Source organism: Mustela erminea, chromosome 11 (assembly GCF_009829155.1).
Source record: "Mustela erminea isolate mMusErm1 chromosome 11, mMusErm1.Pri, whole genome shotgun sequence".
Lineage (NCBI taxonomy): Eukaryota > Metazoa > Chordata > Mammalia > Carnivora > Mustelidae > Mustela > Mustela erminea.
The window spans coordinates 51085712-51103784 of NC_045624.1; the positions used below are offsets into that span (position 1 = coordinate 51085712).

The 18073-nt window shown below is 39.3% G+C and overlaps 1 long non-coding RNA gene across 1 annotated transcript; it reads left to right on the top strand.

The window, feature by feature from the left end:
- The first annotated feature begins 762 nt into the window (after positions 1 to 762).
- On the top strand, positions 763 to 11211 carry LOC116569594. Its single transcript, XR_004277095.1, has 3 exons — positions 763 to 980; positions 9251 to 9365; positions 11124 to 11211. It is a non-coding gene; the product is annotated as an uncharacterized LOC116569594 (long non-coding RNA).
- The last annotated feature ends 6862 nt before the right edge of the window (positions 11212 to 18073 follow it).

Here is an 18073-nt window from a genome sequence, read left to right on the forward strand (position 1 = left end):
CTCTTTGCCTGCTGGGGAGAGTGTTGGGTTTCTGTTCTGTTAGCTGGCCAATCTGCGGCTGCTTGGGCTTAAGCTGAGTGAGACCAGGTGTTGGTTAGAGGTGCAATAGCACCACACCGCAGGAGAAAACAGTGGTGGGTTATGCAGTGCCAACAAGGTCCAAGCCAGTGTGAAGGGACCGGTAGCTTCCAGGGACCAAGGCATACTGGCTGGAGGGGGTGGATACACAGGAGCACACTGGGGCAGAAACGTGGTATTAGGTTTGGGCAGGTTAGCTGTGGGAGGGGACCTGGAGCTGAGGCCCTGCTGGAGGGTGTATGTCCACAAGAGAATGTGTGGGTAACTGTTAGCAAGTTAGGAAGTAACTGCTGACCTGGCACTGTTTCCAACAGGTGTCCATGTGTCTATGCTGTGGGGTGGGGGAGGGAAACAGTGCCTGCCAGCCCTTTGTTCTGGAGAAATCTACCAAAGATCCCTGCCCCTCTGGCACACACTCTGATATTAGTAAAGAAATCTCCCTTCCACGTACCCTGGGCATTCTTTGTTCTATCTCCACAGGGCTATTTTAGTGCTACCCCTTTAAGGGTGGAGACTCCGTTTCCTCTTGCCCTCCAGGCTCTCCCATTAACCTGCTGATTTTTAAATTTCCAGGTTTTAAGTTGAGCTGACTGTAAGAACTGGTGAAATTCAACCACTCTGGTTTTCAAAGCCAAATATTATGGCAGTTCATCTTCCCTGCGCAGGCTCTCTGGTGCAAAGGTCTGTTTCTCTCCCTGCTCTGTGCCTGAAGCATCCCTTCCTCCTACAGACAATCTGATGGGTCCTTTTAACTCCCAACCATTTCTCGGCCCTTCCTACCCTTTTCCATGTGGTCTCTTCTCTATATTTAGTTGTGGACAGCATGTTCTGTCCATCTTCAAGTAATTTTCTGGATTATTTATGCTGATAAGGCTGTTCTTTAGTTGTATTCATGGGACAAGGTGAGCTTAGAGTCCATTTCCTTGATCTTTTCAATGAATTAGCTTTCAATTTCCTTGCTATTTTGTTTTCCAGTTTATTGACTTCTTCCCTACTCTTTATTGTTTCCTTTCTTCTACTTACTTGAGGTCTGATCTCTTCTTCTCTTCTGATTTCTTAAGATTGAAGTTGATGTCATAGATTTGAGACCTTTCTTCTTTTCTGATAAAAATGTTTAGTGCTAAAAATTCTCCTTTAAGAATTGATTTGATTTCAATTGTTATGGCTTTACTGTTATCCTACAAATTTGATATATTGTATTTTCATTTTCATTCAGTTTAGTTTCTAATTTCCCTTTAGATTTCTTCCTTGATTCATAACTTATTTGTGTCCTATTTTATTTCCAAATATTTGGGTTTTTCAGAGATTTTTCTATTATTAATTTCTAATTTATTTCCATATGGTCAGGAACCATACTTTCTATGACGTGCTTTTTAAATTTATTGAGACTTGTTTTAATAAACTTGTAAATGTTTCACATATGATTGCAAGGAATGTTACTTCAAATTTTAAATTTTTATTAGTGAAGCTTTATAATTGTGTTTAAGTCATATAATCTTACTAAATGTTTTTTGTTTGCTTCCTTTATTTCTGATGCAGTTGTATTTAAGTTTCCCTCTATAATTATGAATTTGTTCATATTTTCTTAAAATTCTGTTAATTTTTCTTTATATATTAAAGTTTTATTGTTAGGCTCATACAAATTCACAACTTTATATCTTTTTGGAAACTGTTCTTTTGCCATTGTAAAGAGTGCTTCTTTATCATTATGTTTTTGTCTTTAATGTTACTCTGTTTGGTATTAATATTACTAAACCAATATTCTATTTGTTAGTATTTATTTGCCCGTTACGTCTTTTTCTAGTTTTTATATTCAATTGCTCTATATAGTTTTGTTTTAGTTGTGTTTTATAAACAGCACTTGTTTTAATCAAATCTAATTGTCTTTTTCTTTAGAAAGCTTGAGTTTAATCTACTAACAATTATTATGATCATTTATATATCTGGATTAATTTCTATTTTTTGGGCTGCATCTTCAGTGTTCCATCTTCCTCCTCCCTTTTCTTCCTTTCATTCTTCTCTTAGGTTGATAAAATTGTCTTCGTTCTCCTTTCCTTCTCTAATGGTTTATAATCTACACATTTCCTTTCTTTTATTTTAGTAATTATTTTAACAAATGTTAAACTATGTCTTATCTTTAAAAGTCTAAAGCAATTCAATATCTCCATCTCTCTAAACAAGACGGTGGTCTTTGTGTGCATTACCCATTGTTTCCTATCCTTTTCATCTTTTCTGTGTTTATGGTTTAAATTTTATTTCCATCAATCTTTTGAAAAAATGAAAATGTTATTCTTAAATTATCAGTATTTAATTTGATTTACCAATATATTTTTATCTCCTAACTTGCTCATTATTGTTTATGGCATCCCATTTCTTTATTTTGGGTTTCCTTTTTTTCTTTATAAAATATATCCTTTAGTAGTTCAGAAAGGATTTGTGGTGCCTCATGATCCATCTTCTCTTTTAACATTTCTTTAATATTTGTCTCTATTTCTCTGCTCTTTCTAGGCAAATTCCTCAACATTATTTTCAAAGTCAGTAATTGTCTTTGTTACAAATCTAGAATTTAATCCACTTATGGAATTTTTCATCTCAGTTACTATATTTGTTTATTTATGGGGTATTTTTTAATGAGTGTGGGGTTTTTTTGTTTTGTTTTGTTTTTGTTTTTGGTATCCATTTGACCTTGATTCATTGCTACAAGTTTTTATTTTTATGGTTGTTATTCCTTCCTTTATTTCTGAGTAGTTTAAACATACTTATTTTAAAGTCACTTTGGGATTGTTTAATTATTTTTGTTTCTTCAATAATAAATTCTTCTCCTAATTTTTTATTCATTGGCCAGCTTTTTTCTAAATTTAATTTTATTTTTTTCAGTGTTCCAAGATTCGCTGTTTATGCACCACACCCAGTGCTCAATACATGCCCTCCTTAATAACCACAACCAAGCTTGCCCATCCCCCTAGCCCTCTCCCCTCCAAAACCCTGTTTGTTTCTCAGAGTCCACAGTCTCTCATGGTTCGTCTCCCTCTCTGATTTCTCCCAATTCACTTTTCCCTTCCTTCTCCTAATGCCCTCCATGTTATTACTTATGCTCCACAAGTAAGTGAAACCATATGATAATTGACTCTCTACTTATTTCACTTAGCATAATCTCTTCCAGTCCCATCCATGTTGATACAGAAGTTGGATATTCATCCTTTCTGAAGGCTGAGTACTATTCCATGGTATATATGGACCATATCTTCTTTATCCATTCATCTGTTGAAGGGCGTCTTGGCTCTTTCCACAGTTTGGCAATTGTGGCCATTGCTGCTATGAACACTGAGGTTCATATGGCCTTCTTTTCACTGCACCTGTATCTTTGGGGTAAATACCTAGTAGTGCAATTGCAGGGTCATAGGGTAACTCTATTTTTAATTTCTTAAGGAATCTCCGTACTGTTTTCCAAAGTGGCTGCACCAACTTGCATTCCCACCAACAGTGGAAGAGGGTTCCCCCTTCTCCACATCCTCTCCAACACCTGTTGTTTCTTGCCCGGTTAATTTTCACTGGCCAGCTTTTTTAAAGCATGTTTTATGTGCTTTGTTGTCTTCTTGAAGAAGGTAGCATATTGTCTTCTCTTATCATTCACTCTCTATTTCCAGCAGTTTTACAGGGCCCCCACCCAACTTCTGGGACTCAACGCCTGAGAACAGGTCCTATGCCAGCAGCTGAGGGCTTCCATTCTGAGGCAATATCACAGATTTAGCCGTTGAATCAGCCAATGTCCTGGCAGAGTCAATGTTCACTGCCTTTTCTCCTCTTCTAGCCACCACAGCTGCACAACTTTAATTGTATTTGCTCTTTTAAACAAAAATCTTTTAAATTGTCCGTATTAACTTAAATATATAGAACCCATAGCTCGGTCAATAATCCTTTCATGGTTGAAAAACCCCACCCTGCCCCTGTTGTCACTCTGTGGGACTGACTGCCATCCATCTGCACATGGAATGTTCTTGATCCTGTCTACCCAACAGAGACCCAAGTTCTGGCCAATGCTGAGTATTTCTAGATTCAGAATCTATTTGTCACTTCAACTCCTACTTACGGCTGGATGCTTCCATTTTGATTTTGTCTACATAGATAGCTTGTTCTTGAGCATGGAATGTGTGTGTGTGTGTGTGTGTGTGTGTGTGTGTGTGTGTGTAAAGGTATCATTTTTGTGGAGCAGTTTAAAATATGATCTCATACCACCATCTTGAAAAGAAGTACAGAGCAGAGTTACTCAATCTTTTATAGACTCTATTCTTTTTGATATGTAGAAAAATCTTAGGTATACTACTTGTGTACATAAATCTTATACAGTACTTGAAATTTTAAAATTCTATAAATAAAACTTAAGAACTGTCTTGGCAGGGAAGTTGAATTTTTCCCAAAGATATTTTTTATTACATTTGTCACCGCCACCCCCTTCCAATTCCTATATTAACATCTCTCACAATTTAAAATCACTCTCCTAAAGGGAAACATACAACTCTGAAAAGATTAGCTTTAGGGCACTTGGGTGGCTCAGTCGGTTAAGCCTCTGCCTTCAGCACTAGGAACTACAGTTGACAGACCTCCACAACCTACACTCAAATCTCAGTTACCTTAGTCAATTTGTTCTCATAGTCTAACCATAGAAATAAACACTGTTTTTAGTTAAAAAAAATGTTTTATTTCACAAACACTTTATGACAACATCTATAAAAAGCAAAATAAAAGAACATCAAAACCCCAGTAGGTAAATAATGAGTAAGAATAAGAACTGTAAGAATAGTTCTCATAAGAGGAAATAGAAGCTGGCCAAACATATTGATATTAATATGATATTAATCTTGATATTAATCTAAGAAGTAAAAATAAATGTACTATTTTACATCTAGGAACTTTCTTAAAAAATAAGAAATTTAAGGCTGCCATTAAACTAGTATTTTCATACTTGCTGTTACACTGAAAATTCTTTGAAGAAATTATCTGAAAAAACAATATACCAATATTTATGGGGAGCTATACGAATGGTTATCCAACTCCTAGAAATTTATCTTAAGGAAACATCAGAAGAAAAAAACCTATATACATGATGATGTTCACACAGCATTATTTACAATACTCTAAGTAAATGGTGAAGAAGACAAACAGGCAGTAAGTTCCCCCTGACATTTTTTTGAAGATCTTATTTTTTTCTTTGAGAAAGAGAGAGAGCACATTCACATGGGTGGGGATTTGGGGGTACAAGGGAAGGACAGTGAGAGAGGGAGATGCAGAGGAGCAGACTCCCTGCTGAGCAGGGAACCTGATCCAGGGCTCAAACCCAGGACTCCAAGATCATGACCTGAGCTAAAGGCAGATGTCTAACCAACTAAGTCACCCAGGCTCCCTTCCCATAATATTTTTTTTAACAGCTTTATCAAGGTGTAATTGATGTATAATAAACTGCACATAAAGTGCACAATTTGATTAGTTTTGACATAAGTATACATCCATGAAACCATCACGACAATCATGGTAATGGATATAACTATCCCCCAATATTTTTAAATGGGCAAAAACAATTAGAGCTAGATGCTAAATCTTGCTACCCAAGCCATCACCCCCTTCACCCCAGTTATCAACGAACTATCTGGGAAGGGGAAAGGAGGAGGTCACACGGAGTCAGTGTTCATGGTGAGGAGGTTCATCCCACTTTGGGGCCAGCATCTTGGCTGGAGATTTCTGAGGGTGGGATCTGATGCAGCAGCTCATACAGCAGTAAGAAAGCATCAGGATGTAACCTGCTGAAAACAACCTTCCACCCCACTATCTCTTACGGCCTTGGAGGGTATAGAGGAGAAAATGGCCCCATATGAAGAAGCTGAGGGAGAGGCAGGGATTATGATGCCCAGTGGCCAAATGAGGAAATGATACATGGGGTTGTAGGTCAATGGCATGGCTTGAAAGGGATGCCTCTCTTCCTTTCTAATAGGGTAATGAAGGACCTCAGTGTGAAGCCAAACATACTGAGAAAAATAACATGACACAAAGAGAGCATGTCAGCAGAGCCCCAGAATCCAACCAAAGTGACCTGAATAAGATCAGGGTCACTGACTATCACTGGCAGGTAATAGTACATGGTACAGTCTCCTCCATCTCTTCAAGCCTCCCCACCCAAACCCACTGTGAGGTTAGAAGGGTGGAAAAAAAAAATCCCCTCCCCATGACATGTCCTAAAGGTCATGATCAAGTCATGGAGGGAAAGGAGAAGAGATGAGGTTGGGTTTCCAACTGAACCAGAGAGAACTTTTTAATAATGATAAATGACAACTGTACAAAAAATAGAAGATCTAAGAACAAACTTAATTTAGGAGGTTAAAGACCCATGTACCAAAACCCATAAAATATTGATGAAAGAAACTGAACATGATACAAACAAATGGAAAGATATTCATGCTCATGGATTGAAAGAAATAATATTGTTTAAATGTCCATACCACCCAAAGCAATCTACAGATTCAATGCAATCCCTACCAAAGTACCAACAGCATTTTTCAAAGAACTAGAACAAATAATACTAAAACTTGTATGGAACCACAGAGGACCTTGAATAGCCAAAGCAATCATGAGAAAGAAAAACAAAGTTTGAGGTATCATAATCGCAGGTTTCAAGATACACCATAAAGCTGTAGTAATCAAAACAGTATGGTACTGGCACAAAAATAGACACATAGATCAATAGAACACAATATAGAACCCAGACATCAACCCATACTGATGTGGTCAATTAATCTATGACAAAGGAGGCAAGAATACACTTTGAGTAAAAGACAGTCACTTCAACAAATGCTTCTAGGAAAACTGACAGCTATATGCAAAAGAATGAAACTGGACCACTTTCTTATACCATACACACCCTCTTACATAAACTTACACCATACATATACTCAAACTGGACTAAAGACCTAAATGTGAGACCTGAAACCATAAAACTCCTGGAAGAAAACATAGGTGTAATTTTTGGCACTAGCCATAACAACATTTTTCTAGATATGTATCCTAAGGCAAGGGAAATGAAAGCAAAATCAAACTCTTGGGTACATTAAAATAAAAAGCTTTTGCAAACCACAGGAAACTATAAAAAAAAAAAAAGACAACTTACTAAATGGGAAAATCTATTTTCAGATAATATCTCTGACAAGGGGTTTATATCCAAAATATATAAAGACCTTATATAACTCAGCACCTCCCAAACAGAAATAATCCTGTTAAAAAACAGAGGATTTGAATAGACATTTTTTCTAAAGAAGATAAACAAATGATTAATAGACACATGAAAAGATGCTCAACATCACTTACCATTAAGGAAACAGAAATCAAAACCACTTTAAGATATCACCTTATATCATTCAGAATAGCTAGAATCAAGAAGACAAGAAATAACAAGTTGTTGACAAAAATATGGAGAAAAAGGAATCCTTATGCACTGTTGGTGGGAATGCAAAATGTAGGAGCCACTGTGGAAAACAGTATGGAGGTTCTTCAAAAAATTAAAAATAGAACTACCCCATGATCCAGTAATCCCCCTTCTGGAATTACTGGAAAAACCAGACTCTTCAATACAGAGAAGAAACTGGTGATTGCCAGAGGGGTGGGCATGGGTGAAAGGGATAAAGGAGATTTAGAGTCTACTTACTGAGATGAGTACTGAATAAAGTATGGAATCGTTGACTCATTGTATTATACACCTGAAACTAATATAACACTGTTATGTTAGTTCTACTTCAATTCAAAAAAAAATAATGAGAAATGATCCTAAACCTGTGGTATCATCCCAAAATATGACTTAAGGACAGGAAAAGGAGGTGATGATTGGAAGAAAACAGGAAACTGCTCATGCCTGTACCTCACTGAGTTCAGAGAATTCTCTATACCTGATGCAATCACAAAATTAAAAGCATGGTTAGAGAAAGTATAATGTATCAACTTAAAACATTATCAACAAAATTATAAGTATGAAAAACTATGCAGAAAAATGCAACTTGTTTATATATTATTTTAAATAATAATAATGAAAAATAGAACAACTATATGTAACAGATATATGGACAAAACTTAAAAAAGAGTATGAAAAATGAAGATCATTTTGTTAATATGGGATGACTACTGTCTTCAAATTACTTTTTACTTGCTCCATTTATTTTATAACATAAAAAAGTGAGAGAAAATCACACACCAGCTACCTTCCTAGTTTAGAAAAATACATTCATTTTCCATGTTCTTTTTTCTTTGATAATTTGATCAATAGCTTTGAGCACTTCCTGCCAAGTGTCAGGCTGGGCCAGATATTGTGGGTACAGCTCAGAGCAGGGCTGATGGGCTCTCTGTCCCCATCTGTGTGTAACTGCAGGGGTGCTAGGTGCTGAGGACTGTTCTAGGTGGGAGCAGCTTCACAAAGCACAGATAGGACAGTGGGAGGGCCCTGAGGATTCCTATGTAAGTGGGAAGTATGTTGAGACAGGAAGGATGCATGCAGGGTGACCAGGGAAAGAGCTTGAGGGAAGAGGGCAGAGAGCACAGCATATAGGATGAGTCCAGAGACTTGAATGAAATTCTCCAGAAAAATAAAATGAAGTTTGACGGGCTGGAGCATGAAGCAAAAGTTGGAGCTACAGGTTGGGGGAGCAGGGACTCAGGCAGGGAAGTAGGGTCTGGCCTTATAAGTCTTGGTGAGAAATATGAATTTGAAGATCAAAGCACTCATGCACGTGCATGTGCACACACACACACATTCATAATGCTTATATAGTTGAATTTCATAACGTCTATGCAAGTCTTGATTCCTTAACTTCTATGACATAGGATACATATTTGAATTTGGAACTTTCTAGACTTCTACAGTATTTTTAATTCTTCATGTTACGTTCTTGGAGTTTTTACCATTCTGGGACACAAAGCAAGCATTTGGAAGGTGCAGGATTTCACTGGGAAGTCTCTTGGCAGGCATTGGGCCCACTGATTCTAGTCACAGCATTGTGACCCCTCAGCACCTCCGGTGAGGGCTGGCCTTCCTTGGGGCTATTCTGAGCAGTACCAGCTCTAGCCTTCCCTGCACACTGAAAGGTGCCACAGAAACTTGCAGCATTTCTAGCCAATAATTCAGATTCACTGGTTTCAGCTGATCCATCCACTTGGAGACCGTTCAGAGCCAACAGGAGGTCTGGGTTTCTACAAGTTTCTCAAATGAGAGAAACTTGAGCTAAGAAGTATGAGGAGAATGATGCTGTTGACAGGTGAGTGTTTCAAGTGTGGGTCTTGGCAATGAACTATTCACTTACAGTTTATGAGGCAATGATGAGACAGCTGCAAAGAAGCAAATCTCTGGGACATGACAGTTCAGTCCCAAAGACCATTAACAGAGGGTCAGCTCATCAAACACATCTGCAGAAATAGAACAGAGCAGGCCTCTGTGCAATCCCACACATCGGAGTGATGGCTGCAGAATTCCATTTAATCTAGTCCCGGTGCAAATTGGAAACCCAAGAGTTCACGCCACAGCCACAGGCTTCAAAGCCTCTTCTTGTCTCCGCTAAACAGCTCAGGGAGAGGGAACCTGAAGGGAAGGTTTTCAGAGTGGATTTTGTTTCTTACAAGTTGTTTAAACTTGAATATGCTTTTCGTAAGCATAATGAATGAAATTATTAATTAACCATTTTTTGCAACAGTGAAAAAAGCTTCCATTTTAATTATGGTTCGTTGTCATGTAGCTTGAATACAATCAGAAAGTCATTATTGAATTTAGACTATTCCTCCCCTATTTTTCTTACATAATCACATCTGTGTCTTTTTTTCCTACTTACAAAAGTGGCATGTTTGTGGCAAGTTACATATGTCTATGTGTGTATATACACATATGCGTATGTCCCCATGTATAAGCACACATGTATACTACAACTATCTGACTTATGTGTATATATACACATGTATATACTTTACATAACATACATATATACTTTATATAAAATTATAAAATGAAAAGGAATTGTCCATCCTTTCCCCCATCAGCTCCACTCTCTACAAACAACCACTGAACAAGTGATGTTTTTTCCTCTGGACAGGATATTCAAATTGGGCTTTCCCTACCTCCTTCTCCTTGGAGGCACCAATATAGCAGACACCAAGCCTGAAGTGAAGGAGATATGCATGCGCGCACACACACACACACACTCACACATACACACACACACACACAGAATGTACTGAGACAATGCAAGAGCCTATTCCTCCACAGAGAGAGGCAGCAGATACAAGGGAGGCTGATGGGTGGGGAGTTCTTTGGGGCAAGTGTGCTGAGGCCCACCACCACTCCCTTGGGGGAACAGGAGGTTCCCCCTTCTAACTCCAAGCCTAGGGAAGTGGCATTCCAGGGATGCCCTTGGGGAGCTCTTATATTTGTCCCAAGCAGTTGGGACTCAGACATGGAACTGAGACAATTCAAGGAAAATGTAGCCTAGAAGGTGATTGTATGTCAGGATTCTGTCTCCTCAGAGGCAATCCAAACGGGAGGAAGGCTCACTATCTTGGCAGTAGAGCCAAGAAACTTCCATTGGATGGTATCAGCTACTTTCTCAGGACTCCATGAGGGAGACCCAGCAAGCCACTGGGGTTCTGCCCAAAGGGCCACCCTGGTGAGTGAGGAGTTGGAGGTTGGAGGCATCCTGCTAGTGGCAGGATGGCAGAGGCACTGGCAGGAGATGACCAGAACAGAAGGGACCTCGTGGAGGAGAGAGGAAAGAGGGGTCGTTGAGTCAGAAGGCTTGCCTATAAGCCAGCTCTAGCCACTAGGTGGGAAGAGAGCAGGCTTGCAACTCATGATGCTCCCAGTCCAGGGAAAATTTCTCCTGTGCCCCCACCCCTCACCCCTCAGGAAATGCTTCTCCCATTTCCTCGGGGAGAGCATGCCATCAGCAGCTATAGCCCAGGGCGGAGATGCTCAGGGACATGGCAGGGTGGGGTGACTCACTAGCTCTAGTTTGTCTGCAATTTTTCAGGTTTTAGAACTGAAAGTCCTGGATCCCATGCTCCCAGATGGAGAGCGGGGAGACAACACATGCTTTTCCCAGCACCAGATCCCAGTTCGGCAAGGTGAAGATATTTAAAGCTAAGTCAGACTTTGTTTTTCCACTATGTTGAAACTAGGTTTTCTTTTTCTTTTTAAATACTTTATTTATTTATTTATTCAGTCATTCACTTATTTATAAAGATTTAAAAGAGGTGGGGAGAGGCAGAGGGAGAATAGAGAGAGAAACTGAAACAGACTACTGCATAAGCAACCATGAGTGCACCCATATCCTATGAAACACAGATATACTGTATGTAGGACACAGATGCCATTCTTTTTTAATGACTGCATAGATTTTATCATGTGAATACCTCATAATTTATTTAACTAGTCCTCCATTGATGGACATTTAGGTCATTTCTAGTTTTTTTTTTTTTTTAATATTATAAACCATTGGGCCGTAAAGATACTAGTATGAGTGTATGTTTGCATGACTGTGAGATACGCCTGTAAGACAGAGTCCTAGACGTGGCATTGCTGGTTTAAAAGGTGAACACTTTTGAAATTTTAAAAGGTCTTGTCAAATATTTTTAAACTTGCACCAGTTACTCCAAAAGTGTTTGCGGGTGTCTGTTTTCTCACATTTGCACTGACACTGAATATAACCAATTTTTAAATTTTTACCAAAGAATAGATTAACATATTGCTGGGGCCGTGTTGCAGATTACTGACATACCACAGAACTGATGGAGTAAAGAAAGCTAAATCACCAGATGGTATCTGAGGGTCTCTGTCTTTCTACCATGATTTTATGACCCAAAGTGGTCCATGTGAGAACCCAATAGACGTTCCTCTCCTTACAGCTTTGCAGTAATCTTCCCTGTGGAAATGGGTGCTTTAGAAAAGATTGTTGTATGATTCTGTTAGCAGGTGTTTTAAAGATCATTTTAATAATGTCTTTAGGATAAAATATGTTTATTATAGAATATATTTTAAAAACACAAAGATCAATCAAAAAGAAGAAGATAATCATTGTCTTAACCTTACCACTCAGATATACTATTATCCCTCTATAAATTAATGAATATATAAAAATAGGATTATATATATATATATATATATTTATTTATATAAATTGGATCATATTCTACATGTTGCAGCCCTATCTCTCTTACTTGCTGGATCCATGAACACCTTGTCATGGGATTAAGAAACCTCTACAGGCTTGCTGCTCAAAGTGTAGTCCAAGGACCAAGAACATTGGCATCACCTGGGAACTTGTTGGAAATGCAGAACCTGAGGCCGAGCTCACACCTACGAGTCAGATCTTCATCTTAACAAGATTCCTAACTGATTCATAAGCACATTAAAATGTGAGAAGTGGGATCTACAGCATCCTTTTTAATGGCTGACAAGTACACCACAGCACCAGAGTTTAACTGATTCTAACCAGTGTTGGGAGAGTTTATCCATGTAGGTGGCCAGGAACCATTTTCCTAGAAATCCTTGTTAGAGCCAGTCTCATTGGCCTTGAATAACAGAGACAATCCTTGCTGAGTGAGGCTGTGGGAAAACCAAGTCTGGGCCCAAGACTTCACTGGAGAGGTGTCTCACAGATGACTGTTCTCAGAATGGTTTTAAAAAAAAGTGTTTACTATGTGATGGTAACAGATGCTTCCAAACAAAGAGAACAGGAAGCTGGTGCCTTCTCTGTCTACATTCAGCCGGGCTGAATGAGTTCTATTAAACTCGCCATAAACTTTGCTAAAGAGCCCAGCAAGCTGCAGTGAAAATTACGGAACAGCTCCCAAGCACTCTAAGTAATCAGCTAAAATTGAGCTGTTCTCCATATTCTTTGCTGATAATGCAAATGGAACCTTTAAAGAGAGCGGCTCTAAGTTACCGCACATACTACAAACTGAGAAGGCCCATGAGGTCCACACAGATGCTGCCACTGTACCCTGAGCCCTGCCACAGGATGACTGGTCCCCCACTAGAGGATTACGGGCCTAGGGCCAAGCATCGGAATAGATGATCTGTCAGGAAGTAAAAGCACTCTAGGGAAAAGGTTTGGTCTGTCTAAAATGTCTATGATTTTCTTCAGCCCAGGCTGTTTTCCCTTGAAAGAGCCTCTCTTGTGCTGTCCAGGAGAAAAAGATTCTGGGTTAAAGAGCAAGATGCAGGACTCTATGTCTAAACTGGCCTCAAGCTCCAGGAGCCAGAGCAGAATGCAACTGCAGAAATTAACAATCTGGGACAAACTGACTATTTCCTCTCAGATTTTCTTAGCTCTGAATGGGGCATCTGGGAATAAACATTACTTTGGGATTTGGTAAGAGGCCAAGAGAAGGAGCCATGGAAAGGAAGATGACACTGCCTGTAAATGCCAACCTACCCTTGTCCTAGCAATGTGACCCTAATGGTAACTGAAAGTTTCTGACCCTTAACTTCTAGGAAATAGGATGATAATACCCCCATGGGGAAGGGGCTCCTGGGTGGATCAGTCAGTTAAATATCCTACTCTGGATTTCAGTTCAGGTCATGATCTCAGGGCTGTGGGATCAAGCCCTGCGTGGGGCTCTGCACTGAGCGAGGGGTCTGCTTGAATTTCTCTCTCTCCCTCTCCCTCTGTCCCCTCTGCTCACATGTGTGCCCCGTGTGCATTCTCTCTCTCTAAAAAAAAAAAAAAAAAAAAAAAAAATCTCTTCACAGGTAAGACACTAGAAATGTTGTCACTTCAGATATGTAAGTATCTAATAAATGCTGCTCTCCCTCCCTCATTCCCCAAAATGAACCAAACCTCACACGTTTCCTTTTCTCTCTCTTTACTCACACTTCAGTCAGCAGAGATGAATGTGAAGGTCCATGAAGAACACATGTCACTTCCAGAAAGTCATTACAGCGAAACTTTAAATTCTTAGTACTCTTCACAAACAATAAATTTGTATTCAGCTGTTTATATCTGTTTAAGCCACTCTTAATTCCAAAAGGAAAAGGATTCTTTACACATTAGATGAGTAAAACGTGGACAGAAAGAGAAGTCCAGCTGACTAGCATGTGGGAAAAATGAGTGCCTGCGTGTACTCCTGATGGGCATGTAAATCAATTCTAGAAAGCACTTCTAGAGAGTAGTGTGCATTACCTTGGGCATGAAATTTTCACATCTGAAAAATGTAGAAAGTAATCATTGATCTCCAACAAGATTTAGTTTTTCCATTGTACCTTTCTTATTCTTTACAATGTTTATATAATTATACAAGTAATATATAAATATATGTCCCTATAAAAATAATGTAATATGAAAGCAAAATAAAAAATGAAAGCTGCCTTTACTCTCATCTTCCCTCTTCCCTCTCTTACCTTCCTCTCTAAAAATAATTTCTGATAAAATTTATCTTTCTAGACATTGTGCTAAACAGTTGCAGCATATGCGTTACATTCTCTGTAATCCCAAAACCATTTATTTAATAGTTCACCTCTCCCCTCTGATTTAAAATGCCATTTAAAAAAATAAACAGTGGCTTATTGATACAGTGGAATATTACGCATGAGGAAGCTCTAACATGGATATAAAAGATCATCAGGATATATTATTAAGTAAATAAAAAGACTAATGCAGGGGTGCCTGGGTGGCTCAGTCATTAAGGGTCTGCCTTCAGCTCAGGTCATGGTCCCAGCATCGTGGGATTGAGCCCCGCATTGGGCTCCCTGCTCAAGGAGGAGTCTGCTTCTCCCTCTCCCAGTCCCCCTGCTTGTGTTCCCTCTCTTGCTATAGCTCTGTCAAATAAATAAAATCTTTTTTAAAAAGTACAAAAAAAAAGCAATGCATGGAAAGAGTACACATACTATTTGCATAAGAAAGAGAGAAGATATTTGATTTTATTTATATTTGCATAAAAAAACACTAAAAGATTATTGTGATGACCTGAGGAAAAAAAGAGAAAAAGAAAAAAGAGAGAGAGAGAGAAAAGGAGGGGGAAAAAAAAAAGAAACCCTAGAAGAAGGAATAAAAACACAAGAACATAAGTAATTATCTAAAGGAGGCAGCAAGTGGCAAAATGGGGCAGAGGGGAATAACAGAAAGGGGAATAATACTTCTTTGTGCTAGGCAGAATAACTGCCCCCAAATATGTCTATGTCCTGATCCCCACTACCTGGGGTTATATGACCATTATAGGACAATTGAGAAGTATAGTTGCACATGGAATTAAGGTCACTAATCAAATGACCTTGAGACAGGGAGCATATCCTGGGTTATCCAGGTGGGCACAATGTAGTCACAAAGGTCCTTAAAAGTGGAGAAGGGAAGCAAAGAGGAAAGCCGGAGGAGGGTGTGACTTCTAAGAGAAAGGCACAGACAAATGCAAGATCATTTGCTTTGAAGATGGAAGAAAGGGGCTATGAGGCAAGGAATGTGGATATATTAGGGTTCTCGGGAGAAACAGAAGATATAAAAAGAGACAAGATATATATATGTGTATATATTATACAGAGATAGCTACAGATACAGACATAGGCATAGATATATACAGAGAGAATGATTTTAAGGAATTGACATATGAGATCGTGGAGGTTGATAAATCCCTAATCGGCTACCTACAAGGGGCAACCCAGGAGAACCACTGATTAATTCCAGTCTAAATTCAAAGGTTTAAGAATCAAGGGAGCTGATGTTGTGAAGCCCAGTCCAAGGGCAGGAGATGACCATGTCCCCGCTCAGCAGGCAGGCAGGCAGGAAGGAAAAGAATGCTCCCTTCCTCTGCCTGTTTTCCTAACTGACCCTCAGGGGATTGGATGAGAGTCACCCACCCTGGGGAGGGCCAGCTACTTTACCAGCAAAACTGCTAATCCCATCTGCAAACACAGAAATAATGTTTAATCTGAGCACCCTGTGGCCCAAACTGACACAAAATTAACCATCACAGTGAAAAACCTCTAGAAGATGGAAGGGGTAATCTCCTTTAAGACTGCAGAAAGATGTCAACTCTTGTCAACACCTTGATCATTGCCCAGTGAGATCCAGGCTGAACTTCTAACTACAAAAATTCACTTACTTTCTAATTTTATTTGTTCCTAGTAAATATGTTTTTGGCTGTTAATTCTGCATGGAAAGCCACTTTCAAGTGCCTTTAAGTGTTTTTGAGTATGCAGTGGTCTCAGTGCTATTCATTTTTCAAACTTTACATGATTTTATAATTACTCTTTATCCAAAAAATAAAGGGTGCTTACAAATTTCAAAATAGACTCTTTCTGCTCTTTTTTTCTAATTGTTTTATTTGTTGTTTTTATTTCCTTTTAAATTATTAAATTGATTTATTATTTGACAATCTATTTTTTAATTGATTTTGCATATCCTTTTTTTTTTAAAGATTTTATTTATTTATGAGAGTGAGAGAGAGCATGAACAGGAGGAAGGGGCAGAGGGAGAAGCAGGCTCCCTGCTGAGCAAAGAGCCTGATGTGGGGCTCCATCCCAAGACCCTGGGATTAGGACCTGAGTTGAAGGCAGAGGCTTAAGCCACTGAGTCACCTAGGCGCCCCTGATTTTGCATTCTTCTTAAAGCACAAATCTGATCAAGTTTCTTGCTTCAACTGTTCCTCATTCTCCTCAGGATAAAATCTAAAACTCACTGGGCTTCCTGGGAATCCCTTCACAATAGCCCTGCCCCCCCCCCATCCACTCCCCCAGCACCCTGGCTCATGACTGCCTCCAACTCCTCCCTGGTCTCACCCTGCTCTATTCCACCCTCCAACCTTCCCACCACATCGACCAATGCCACTGCATACTTTGTGGTCACACAGAGTTCCACTTAGTTTCATGAACATGCCAGGCTTGCTCTTGTCTCAGGAACAGAACATGTGCCATTATCTCTGGGGAAACATTTTCTCATTTCTATTCCATTGACTGAAGAGCTCCTGCTCATCCTTCAGGTCTGAGGATGGTCATCTGTTTCTCCAGAAAGCCCTCAGCAAAGGTAAGGAGCCCCTGCCCATCTCCACACAGCACCTACCAGGTCACTTACCAGGTCATCACACAAAACTCCCATCACCTATTTTTTCCTCTAGAACTGTGACCGACTTAAGGGCCAAGACTGTGTTTTATCCATCCTAATGTGAAGTTCCCTCTTCTCGGCCCACTCAAAGTTCCTGGCGCTCAGGGCATATGTGTTGAGCATTTACTTGCTCAACAGATTCATGTACTTCAATAAGAAGAAAAGAAACCGATAGAAGGAAACACTATATATACACAAAGCATTTTCAGCAGTTATGTATTAAAAACTTGCTGTCTTCTGGGCACTATATAAAATACATTACATGTGCTATTTCTTCATATCATGATGTTACAATGCTTATCATTGGGGGAGAACTGAAGAGATAATTTTATTCCTTTGACTTATGAAAGTTCCCAATTTATCGAAATCAGGGAAAATGGTTATGTAATGGTGCTCCTCTCCTATGGAGGTGTGGTGATATATACGAATACAAAATCCATATGCGTCATGGCCATTCTGTGAAAATTGACCTTGTGAAGAAGGCACTAAGCCAGTGGGAACTCGGAATTTGCATGGCGTCTCTTTAATTCCCCTAAAGCCTTAACACATGGTGAGTTCCAAAAGCACCTGCTGGCTCTATACATGTGCCACCTCATGTTTGTTTCTCCACGCCTCTAAGTGAAACAGTGCCCACAAACACAGCTGCTGCTACTGTGGGTATTGTTACCCTCTCATTCTCTGTGAAGCTGTGAAGAAATAAAAAATTCATCCTTCTGCATGCTATAGAATCACCAGTGGAAAATAATAAAGCTTAAATGAGCAGCATCTGAGCCACTGGAAAATATTCTTGAGCCTGTTCACCTCTTTTAAGCCCTAACCCATTCTATAGTGCCACATAAACAATCTAGTACATTAACATTCCCAGTTTAGGCTCACAAGTCTCAGAA